This window comes from Rutilus rutilus, assembly GCF_951802725.1.
Source record: "Rutilus rutilus genome assembly, chromosome: 24".
Taxonomy (NCBI): Eukaryota; Metazoa; Chordata; class Actinopteri; order Cypriniformes; family Leuciscidae; genus Rutilus; species Rutilus rutilus.
The window spans coordinates 18,961,807-18,973,576 of NC_140228.1; the positions used below are offsets into that span (position 1 = coordinate 18,961,807).

The 11,770-nt window shown below is 37.9% G+C and overlaps 1 long non-coding RNA gene across 1 annotated transcript in view; it reads left to right on the plus strand.

The window, feature by feature from the left end:
* The window catches only part of LOC311284427, a 34,004-nt gene extending 23,824 nt beyond the window's left edge, over positions 1 to 10,180 (plus strand). Inside the window, exon 2 of the long non-coding RNA XR_014626211.1 lies at positions 9,175 to 10,180. This is a non-coding gene — a long non-coding RNA (uncharacterized lncRNA). The remainder of the gene's footprint in view (positions 1 to 9,174) is intronic.
* The last annotated feature ends 1,590 nt before the right edge of the window (positions 10,181 to 11,770 follow it).

Here is an 11,770-nt window from a genome sequence, read left to right on the forward strand (position 1 = left end):
CGTTGAGTAAAGCATCTTGTTCTCTCATTTGCCAGATTGTTGTTGTCTGTTAAATATTTGATTAGACACTGTTAAACATTTGAGAACAGTGAGGGATGGAGCAGTTTTCCGTTGATGCTGAATCACTATATGTGTCGGTCTCTGATTAACTGTCCCATTGTGGTGAACTCAGCAGTTACTGGTAAGGTCTGAAAGTCTAGATAAAAACAGGCAGAAAACCTTGATGCATTGGAACATGATTGTCATGAACTATGTATCCCTGTATAACTATGAATACAGTCACTATGTAGATGATTAGCACAGATGTATACCTGATTTAAGAACACTATCTTTCAAAAGTTTGTGGTCACTTGGATTTTTTAAATGTTTTTGAAACAAGTATCTTATGCTCAGCAAGGCTGCATTTATTTGATCAAAAATATAGGAAAAACAATAATGTGAAATATTTTTGCAATGTAAAAAAATCTGTTTTCTTTGTTAATAACTTTTGAAATGTAATTTATTCCTGTGTTGGCAAAACTGAATTTTAAGCAGCCATACCTCCAGTTTTCAGTGTCACATGATCCTTCAGAAATCATTCTAAAAGTGCTTATTTGGTGCTATATAAACAATTCTTATTATCAATGTTGAAAAAATGTTGTGCTGCTGATTTTTTTTTTTTTTTTGTGGAAACTGTGAATTTAATTTAAGATTCTTTCCTGAATTTGAAGGTCAAAAGAACCATTCAAGTCTTTACTGTGACTTATTATCAATTTGCATCTTTACTGTATAAAATAATTAATTTATTTTAAAAAAAATCTTAAGCTGTAGTCACACTAGACGTTGAGCACGCAACATTTCTAAGAGCACTTTAACGGTTGGGATGTGACGTCACACTCTTTGGCATCTTTTTATAAACATAAATTCAACATATAACAAATAATAATACATCCCTTAAGTAAAAATATACAATCTACTCCAGTTTCTTTTAATTCAGCGGTCAAGCCATGGGCTTATCGATCTTCTATTGGTCACATGTCTGCATGTGATACGAATTTGTGTAGTGTGACCTTTTCTGTTGACATGAAGTGTATGTCTTGTAAACATTATTGTTCACATTCATTATTTTATTTTGGTAATGCTAAACTTCTGTTATCTGACATATTTCTGAATGAAATAGAGGAATTAATTTGTATCAATCAATGGGTGTTTCATACCAAAACGTAGCTAGCAGGTTGGAGGAAAAGGGCTGGAAAAATAAGAGAGATTGGTTATTCCAAAAATTAGTTTCTGTGGAATAACATGCACCGATGAACCATGTATAATAGATTTTAGTCAGTGTTAACACCATGTTGAATTTTACGTTGATTAAATTGAAGCTTTACAATGGCAAGCACCATATAAAACTCCTAGATCACATGTAATGTAAAGGGGTTTTTGTATACTGAAAGTTTTTTGGAAATACTTTTTATCAGCTGAACAATTGGCATGTTGTAAAACAACAGTTCACTCCATTGAACAACACACTGTACTTCTATCCCTCACAGTCTTGTTTCAATTCTTGTCAAAAGTAATTATGCAACTCCCCAAAGATCTATAAGACCAATATGTATTAAGAAAGTAATTGAAGTCAATTTAGTTGATTGTTGACTTTAAAGAATTAGATTGAGTTTAAAAGTGTTAGACAGCTTAGTTCTAATAAGTTCCTTTACTTAATTTTGTCCAAGGCACTTGATGGCCTGATATTTTAGTTAATGAATAGACTCCTATTGAATCGAATCCATGATCTTGCATTGCAAATGTCATGTTCTACGCTTTGACCCACAGGAATGCTTTAAGAGCATGTATAGTTTGGATGTATGCAATATTTACTCTTCATTTTGTGTGGAATCCATACCGTGATTTTGAAATGTATAATCTTAAGACCAGTCTGATTCCCTCAAAAGAGAGATGTGTTAATGCAGGCCTGATGTCTACACTTCCTCATGCCCTCAAAAGGAGGCAAAGAGATGACGTCCCTCAAAAGTAAGACAGGCGAGACCAACCTGATGGTGGTCTGGCAGTCATCACAACCAAAGAGGTGTTTTGAAGAAGTTGTTCCCCCGCGATTGGCCCCTTCTGCTTCTCTGGTGTGTCTCCTAACTTTAAACAAACAGAGGCACCTCAAGTAAATATTTAGCGCTCTCGTGGGAGCGTTCAAAGGCTTCTAGAGAAATGAATGAAGGATTTTCTCTGCACTCACCTCTAAACAGGACAGTTAGACAAAAGCTCAGTGAAGAGAAGTGCTGGATGAATGACTGTAGGGAATATTTGCACAAGAGAGAACCAGATGCTTGAATTTCTTTGATCATTTCATCCATGTATTAACATTATATGTGATCAAATTATGATTAAATATTAAATCAAACATGTCTTTGATGTGCAGACATTTCTATGTTCATGTTTTCCATCTGTTTGGCTTGATCAAAACACCCTGACAACCCTCAATGATCCAGTTGACCTCTCTGTTTCCGACACCCAGCTCTCCCTGTGAGATTGTGGGGGAAAAAAGGGAGGAAGAAGTGATCAGTTTGTTCAAATCTGAAAGCGAAATGAAGCAAAGTGAGGCCAATTTCCCTTTTAAACTAGGTTCTGAGGTCAGGACGATTTTAAAATAGAGTGCTGAGACCCAGCCCATCCCAAAACTACAGTGAAGCATAGCATCTGTGGTCTCGTAGTGTCATCATCTCTGAATTTCATATCCTCCCCACTGCTCGGAAAATGAGATGTGTCTGTCTGCTTGAGTGTGTATCTGTCTGTGTTATTAAAGCAGTTGGCGTCACATCACAGCTCTCCGTCCATTAAGTTTGGTAATTTTCTCATGTTTTTTTTTCTGTCTATATATTTTGATGTTCTGTTTTCTGATGCATGTTAAAGTTTTTTTTTGTATATTCATGTTTTATCTCTTAAAACATATACTAGTACCATTTGTACAGTGATGGTATGAGATGGGAATACCACAGTACTTTATTATATATTATGGTTCTGTATGATTGCCAGTTATATATCTTTGGATTTACATGGTATTCCAAGTTAATTTAAAGAAAACAGTCATATTGTTTGACATTATTAAATTTTATTGTAATTGTCACAGTTTCTCTGTTTCTGTCCAGGGACTCTTATTTTGAGTATTTTCAGTTCTCTGTGTTTCCTCTGTCGTATATACTAGGTGTGTTCAACTTCGGCTGCGGCTGGATGTAACCAATTGGTGAGATTTGTAATTTGCTGTCGGGGAGGAGTTGAAAACTGAGACATGAAGTCAGACACTTTTTGCTTCCCTCTAGTGACATTTGCACCGTGTTTGACTACTTTATCACAGATTAAGTGAATTAGATTCAATATTTATCAAATACACAGACATGTTTCATGAAGCAACAGAAACACTTTTCATTCAATATTTTATGTACTGCTTAATACAGTGCTTGTATGTACCCCAAATTGGGGTCTATATTTGGAAAAAACCTGATTTCACAAAATGCATCATGTTCTTGGTTCAACTTCTTTGTTGATCCTGGAGGAACATTCCAATTAACCAATCAGATTTGAGGGACATGTTTACAGTTTATGTCAAGTTTAGGCATACAAACCAGGGTTAAGTGCTTCAACGTCAGTGTTATTCACATATCATTTCCCTCTGATTTTAGGGATGGCTCATGTTTAGGGGTAGGGATATGGTTAGGACAACATTTTCAGACTAGAATGTTGTTCCAGGATCAATAAAATATGTTGACCCAGGAAGACATCCCTGCAAAATCAGTACGTGCCTATATTTGATCGTTGTCATCTGTGAATCCAGCCAATTGTGAAAAAGATGTGTCGTCATCAGAGCTCGGCAGCCACTCAGGAGAAGCTGCACAATATGAGCCAGCCGACTGCTCTTGAAACGCACTTGCAGTACTTTGATGGCATACGTCACAGTCATGTGATGTCGGCGCCGTCTCAGGTCAATTTCTAACCGGCACACACTGCTTCAAGTCAGAGGCCGATCAGTCTGGGCTGCACCGCATCAAGTCTTACACACCTACTGATTTAGTTTCTTTTGCTAGTTTGTTTCTATGGTTTCTGATTTACTAATTGATTACATTCACCTGTGTCTTGTTTGGTGCCTAATTCAGCCTTGTGTGCATATATAGCCCTCGGTATCGGCATATATGTGTTGTCTCTGTCCTGGTAGCCTTAATGTGTGGTTTCTGTTAATCCAGTGTTTCCCTGTTGTAATTTATTAAAGCTCTACTGCTTCAACAATAGTTTTTTAGTATACATTATCATATCATCATAATTCACTCTTTTGCTAACACTCTCAATAGTTAGCGCTATAATTTGAAGAAGATTAAATTAGGAAAGAATTTAATCAAGAAGTTTTACCATTTATGTCAGAGGGCTTGTGTCCTCGGCACATCTTGACAAGAAGCAGTGGTGTGAAAAATTACCTGGCATTTTATCTGCTGCTCCCGCTGAAACACTGATCAACTCAACTGCCAGTCCCAGAGAAGGACGTCTGGAATGTATCACATTGGCTCATCACTGTCACTGACATGTGCTCCAGAGGATGGAGCGATGTTTTCAAACACTGTGCCAACAGTGGCACAATTATTAATTGAGATGAATAGATTGTTATTCATTTTGAAGTACCATTAAAGTGTCCCTATTATGCTTTTTCGAATATTATCTTTCATGCAGTGTACAATAGAGCTGTTTGTGACTCTAAAAGGTCTGAAAAGTTCAAAGTGCACGACAAAAAACTTTATTATTTCATTTCATTTCACTTCCTGTTAGCATGTAACAGCGTAACAAATTGGCATAATGGCTGTCTATGCAGACTCAGACTCAGGCTCGAACAGATATGGAAAAACCAACGCCATCATTAATGTTCATATCGCTGTGTATACAAGTGCTGAGGAAGCTTTTGGAGCTGAAATTCAGATATGGTAATGGACCTTGCATTTCCGACACACGCTGTATGCTGTAGACCAATCACAACAGACTGAGCCGTCTGACCAATCAGAGCAGAGTAGACTCGGAAAGCAGCCGTTTAGAGAGACAGTTAGAAAAGAGGTGACCCTGCATATCATGGAGACCTAGATTAGGGATGGCGAAAACTAAAACATTTCTTGACCGACCACCGAGCCTCAATAGCCGGTTGAAACCGGTTAACCGATTAGTTTAAAATATGCTACACTATTTGAAATAACAGCCATTTCGAGTCGCGCCTGCAATTTCGCAACTCTGTCGCATCTCTCTGCCGCTCTGCCTCCCGCTCACACACACACACCCGCCCTTCCACTCACGTCACTTTTCTTAAATCCCCTACAGCGTGAAACATGAGTCCCGCAAACGCGGCGCCGAGGAGCTTGTATGTAATCGGAGGACAAATCTCTCCTTAGTTTCGAAATGGTTTGGGTACAAGGTGATCGCGTTGAAAATAAAGGCGTTTGTCTAGCGTTAGAAGCTCATTTGAAACATTGCCGCGGCTCATTTAAGAAAATGACTGCTCCGAAGAGATGCTGCTGTCCCACACACTACTTTTCTTTGCACGCTTCATCCTGTCGTCTGCCCTGGCTCTAACCTCGAGTGTTTTAGCCTGTAGCCTTTACTTTTCGCAAACCTTGTGAGCGTGCGAACCCAAACGCTGTGACCTCGCGCCAAATGTTTTTATTGGTTTATTAAGTACAAACAGGCGAGTTATGAAAAATTGAGTGTGATGGATTTGTTCACTTCACACAAAAATATCTTGGAATGAGATGGCTAACTGTAGTAGCGTTTAGTCCACTGTCTATAGTAGCCTAATTTAGAGATCACTTTTTTTTTACCGACTACCGACAACTTTGATCGGTTAACGTTGATACGGTCAACCATCGGTCAAACGGTCATCGGTTAACATCCCTAACCTAGATAGATAGAAGACCTCCAAAACAAAATTAGGAACCTTTAAAATAGCATAACATGGGTTTTAACATGATTGGCAATTAATGAAGATGCATGTACAGTATGGTACAGTATTTCCTTCTTTTTTTTTCCCTTCTGTTTAATGCTAATCATGTTATAAATTACATTGCCAGGGGACCCCAAGGTCTTGTATTTGTGTTTTGCTGTCAAAGTTATTAGCCTATCATACAACCGGCGCAATGCGGCGCAAGCGTTTTTTGCTAGTTTCAGCCCGACGCAGTTATTATTTTCACGTCCTGCACCACGTTGTTTAAATAGCAAATGCATTTGCGCCCAGTTGTGTGCCCATGGGTGGACAAGATACGGTGGAATCCGACTTGTCCCGTAGATGGTCTCCTTGCAGGCTTTAACCTCGCGCATGAGCAGATCTGTTTCCTCTCCGGAGAAGCGTTTAGTCTTTCCGCTTGCAAATTCCGCCATGTAAATAGCAATCCGCCATGGCGCGAGCGCAACTGGCTTTTAAAGGGAATGGGAGATGAGACTCTGATTGGTTTATTGCACGTTACGCCCAAAACACAAAATTTTCTCATGCATTGTATCTTCATGCAACTCCTTATTTATCTTGTTTTGAAATGAAATGTTCAGCATGCGCTTATGGTATTTAAGTGTCCATATTATTTTCCCATATAGTGTATAGCACACATGACAACCCGTTTAAAGTCTCCTTTTTCAGTTGGTTTGCATCGGACATAAATGACAGGAAGAGTTGTAATGAATGGAAAAGACAATTAATTAGAGGACAGATGGATGGGGTCGTGGCCTGTGTATTCTGAATCACCTCTCAGAGAGTCTTGCTTAGACAACAGGGTTATTCTGTGACATCATTCCTCCAGGCTACATCGTAAGCCCTTATGTCATAACATCCACATTATATTCATTAAAGAGAGGATGTGGATGTGTTTGTCAAAACCATTTCTGAATGCTGTCCTTCATGTTCTCCCAGCAGCTATTGCTATTAGTGTCGGACCGACTTCCTGTGCAAGTACTATTGAGCTATATGTAGCTATAGATTTTAAGCATGTTTCTTGCAGATTTTCACAAAAAAAAAAGGGAAGGAAAGTACTGCACACTTTAACTGCAGATACGTTACATTTTAGTACGGTAGACCATGGTACCGAACACCTTCCATACTGTAGTCGGTAACACCGTACATTTTACTGTAAGTATTGTAGTACTTTTACAGTATAGTCTACTGCAACTACTGCTGGTACAGTCAGTGTTACACTTTCACCCAAAAGTATTTACTTGAATTGAGACTGACAGGAAGTTGTTAGTCCGGTCCTAGATACTGTTGTCACTGTACTGGTGCAGACTCAGACCTAGAATGGTGCAGTTCACCTAACTTTTCTAAGGGAGAAGGTGTATTTATGTGCTCTTTTGACTGTCTATTTTCTATCTTGCTGTATTTCTTGCATTGGCACCATTATATGAGAACTGAACTGAGCTGGATGATGACAGCACGGTTTTAGCCCAGAGAGGCTATATATATAAATTAACTAAAAATAAACTAAAACTTTTTTACTACTGCTATTTTCCTGTTAACACACACACACACACACACACACACACACACACACACACACACACACACACACACACACACACACACACACACACACACACACACACACACACACACACACACACACACACACACACACACACACACACACACACACACACACTTACTTTCACTCACTCTAGTAATTATTTAAACCACAGATGCCTGTATATCAGTAACACTGTTATATAATCTATAGTGATGATCAGATAATCATAAGAGTTTATTATCAGATATGGGTTAAGAATTCACACTGATGCTGCTGCAAAAATCCCCTGAAACATCTCAGTACTACTCCGAGCAGCATAGCTCCATTCAGGCAATGCACCTGTTGTGTGAAATGCCTGTCCAAGTTTAACGCCACTAATTTATAGGCTGCAGCTGCATATATAACTCCCCATCTTTTAAATGAGCAGTCTTTGCAGTTGTATAGTCCCAATATTCTCAGCACACTTAGAACTAGGACACTCATTTTCTGTTGAGTTATTATAATGAAACTGTTCTCACAGTGATTAATTTTACACCGCACAGGCCTAGTTTACAGATTTACACCTTAATTATATTGATTTAGACAATTGTTTTGTCTGTCATTGCATGTGACTAAGCAGAAATATATACCTTGTAACAGTCATCTTCCTAAACATCTTCACAAACTCTTTGTTTTACAATCTAAGTGAATGAAGCTTAATGCAATAACAACGTGTGTTGACCTGTTTTGAAATTCCAAGATGAGGATGACACTCTGACTTACTGAACATTTAACTGACGTTTAACTCACACTTAAAAGCTCTCTTGGTAAATTACACGCTGTTCCCAAGAATATATTCTCTTTTCTTGTCATTAGTAAGCTGGAGCTTAGTGAGTCATTGTGTCTCCTTCGCCTCGTTCACATGCTTTTCTTGACATCTAAAACAAGTTAAATGCATGATAATGTGGTGTTAATGCACTTCAAAAGCATCAATAAGTCCTGACAAACCTGTTCAAGCTTTAGTGCAGTCGAATGAAGGAAATGGTTCAGGTCACGTTGAGTTCTTACAGGAAAACAGATCAAAGATGAAATGAAACCTCATATTAGTCCTGCCTCAGTAAATAGAGCTGGAGCAAACACTGCATAATTTAGCTAAAACTGTTGAGGAAAGGTTGAAAGGCTAGAAGGGAAAAATAAAAAGCAATGTACTCTCTTAAAAATAAAAATTCCAAAGGTGTTTTTTGCAGTAATGCCATAGGAGAACCATTTTGGATTCCCAAGAGAACTTTTCAGTTCTTAAAACAACATTTTTTTTTCTTAATATGAAGACAATGTTATAATCTAAGAAACCTTTTTCCAAAGAACCTTTCGAGCATTGAAAAGGTTCCATGGATGTTACATTTTCTTCGTGGAACATAGATGCCAATAAAAAAAAACCTGTATTTTTAAGAGTGCAAGTGTTTGGCCTCCAGTGAAACAGCTGGGGGGAAATTTTAGAAACAAACAAACTTCTGCCTAAGCGAGAGTGATCTTTACAAAAGATACTATAAGTAGTTCCTCCCCCTAATGCACTGTGGAAATTTTAGAAACTTAATTAGTGGACATTTTCAGTTTTAGTATCACTTAGTCATGCTCATTCATCCCCATAAACTGATGACTTGCCTCCCTCATTTCCTCACAGACCTTCAGAACAGCTGCTAGTCAGCCTGTCATTCTCTTGTTGGAAGCCTGAAACCGGAGCCATGAGGGAATGCCAAACTTTTCAGGAAAAGACCTACACATTCTGCCCCCCGTGAGCCGACAGCTTCTTGCCATCAAAGTCAACGATGCCGCTTTGCTGTGAAGAGATGGGGATCTGCTGTTGCCCGTGGACAGCTGGGTTTTACACAATGGGTGTAAAGATGTGGAAGAGGGTAAGGAATGCTCTGGCATTTGGAGTTAGCATGAAATCAATATCAGGGCATCGTACTATTTTTATTTCTCGTAAATATGTTATAATGCATTTCTAAATACAATTTTGTATATCTATATTCAAGATTCAGCTGTTGAATCTGCAATCAAAACTCATTGCAACAACATTAAACTTTTATACTATTATTATATACTAATATACTTTGGAGATTTTCACTCCAATACTTATTAATTATTTATAAATTATGAAATGATGATTGCAGTTTGAGAAATTGGTACAGGGTGCTTTTTGTGTGATTATTTCAGCCCGATCTCACGGGAAAACGCACAAATTCTACGAGGTGGCTTATTCGTACGAATTCATACGACCTGACTCGTACGAATTAGTACTTTTTAATTCTTTAGTACTTTTAATTTTAATTAGTACTTTTAATTAGTATTTTTGCAAAATCGTACATATTTTACGAATTGGCCAATTTGTATGAATTCATACGAATGACCTACCCCTGACCCCGCCCCTAAACCTACCCATCATGTGGGTTTAGACAAATCGTACAAATTCTCGTACGAATTAGTACGAATTAGCCAACTTTTTATCATTCGTACGAATTCGTACGAATTGGTCGTGAGATAGCGTTGGATTATTTACATGCATTTTGCCTTTACAAACATACTTATAGTTTGAATAGAGACTAAGCCAGTTTTGTTGTAATTGGCATCTGCCAATAACCAATCCTCTTTGGCTGAATGAAAAATAAACTTTTTCTGTTTTCAAATATTGTTTTGTCATTTTTAATAATTAAATTGTAGATTGAATTTGATTGAACTGAAAAATAGTCTATTCATTTATTTTATCATATGTATGTGTGTATGAAATATATATATACTGTATATATATATATATATATATACACACACTTTTTGTCATTAATTAAATTTTCCGGGTGTCACTTTTTGGGAGGTCGGACCTTCATTTCTGTAACTCTTTGCTTCATTTCTTTAAATTAAATCAATGAAATGACTTAAAGTCAAGTCAAGTCACATTTATTTATGTAGCGCTTTTTACAATACAGATTGTTTCAAAGCAGCTTTACATAGAAAACAGGAAAATAATGCAAAAAAGTTTGTTTCCAGAAGAAAATAGCATCACAGTCCAGCTTAAGTAAGTTCACTGATGTTTCATTTTTGTTTTAAAAAAGTTATTCATTTAGTTCATTTATATATGCAAGGTCCGTGTGAATGAGCAGAGAGCCGATGAATGAGACCTTCCTCATCATTGACGGTGCTCTATTACGTTTGCCCATCTGTGATTGGACGGGGCTGACTGGCGCACATTCCTGTCCTATCACATTTCACCAGGAGTCATTTGATGAAAGTTGAGTGGATGAACAGCCTGCTGCGAATGGCTGACTCTTCTGTTTCACAGATAGGCCGCCTCACATGCATGCATACACACATACGTCACCTTGCTTGTCTTTCACAAACCCCCCTGCTATAAGGTTTCATGGGATGGGGTTTTTCTTTTCATTTTTTTTTCTTTTCTTTTTTTATCTCTACTTCCTTTACAGCCTGTTCCATAAATAGTAGGGTTTATTCAGCTCTGTTGCTGACCTGACAGAACTGGTCTTGGCCTGCAGAACCACAGAGAAGAGAAAAGATCATTACACTGCAGTTCTGCTCTAGATTTGTAGTCCTAAGTCAACAGATCTTCACGGAAACAGTTTCCAAGTATGCAAATGGCTCCCAGAGGCTTGAGTTCAGGTTTGCTGGAATAGCAAATTTGCTATGGTGATCTGGAGAATATTTCCAAAGTTTATATACAGAAATTACATGTTACTAACAAAATACACCTGCTTTGATAAAACATGCCATTAAGATAAAACGTCTAGTCTGCGGTCTGAATTACCTCAGGAGAATCTCAAGATCTTTTGTCTTGTTTACTTAAAATTTGCAAACAGGATCCAGGAACACTTTTATTTCATTCAAGTGTAATATGGATAATGTACTGATCATGTATATTGGTGTGTTTGTGGAGTGTGCTTTTGATAGCAAGAATGAGAGCCCGATCTCACGGGAAAACGTACAAATTCTACGAGGTGGCTTATTCGTACGAATTCATACGACCTGACTCGAATTTTTGCAAAATCGTACATATTTTACGAATTGGCCAATTCGTATGAATTCATACGAATGACCTACCCCTGACCCCGCCCCTAAACCTACCCATCACGTGGGTTTAGACAAATCGTACAAATTCGTACGAGTGAGGTCGTACGAATTAGTACGAATTAGCCAACTTTTTATCATTCGTACGAATTCGTACGAATTGGTCGTGAGATAGCGTTGAGAATGAATGATTTTATAGT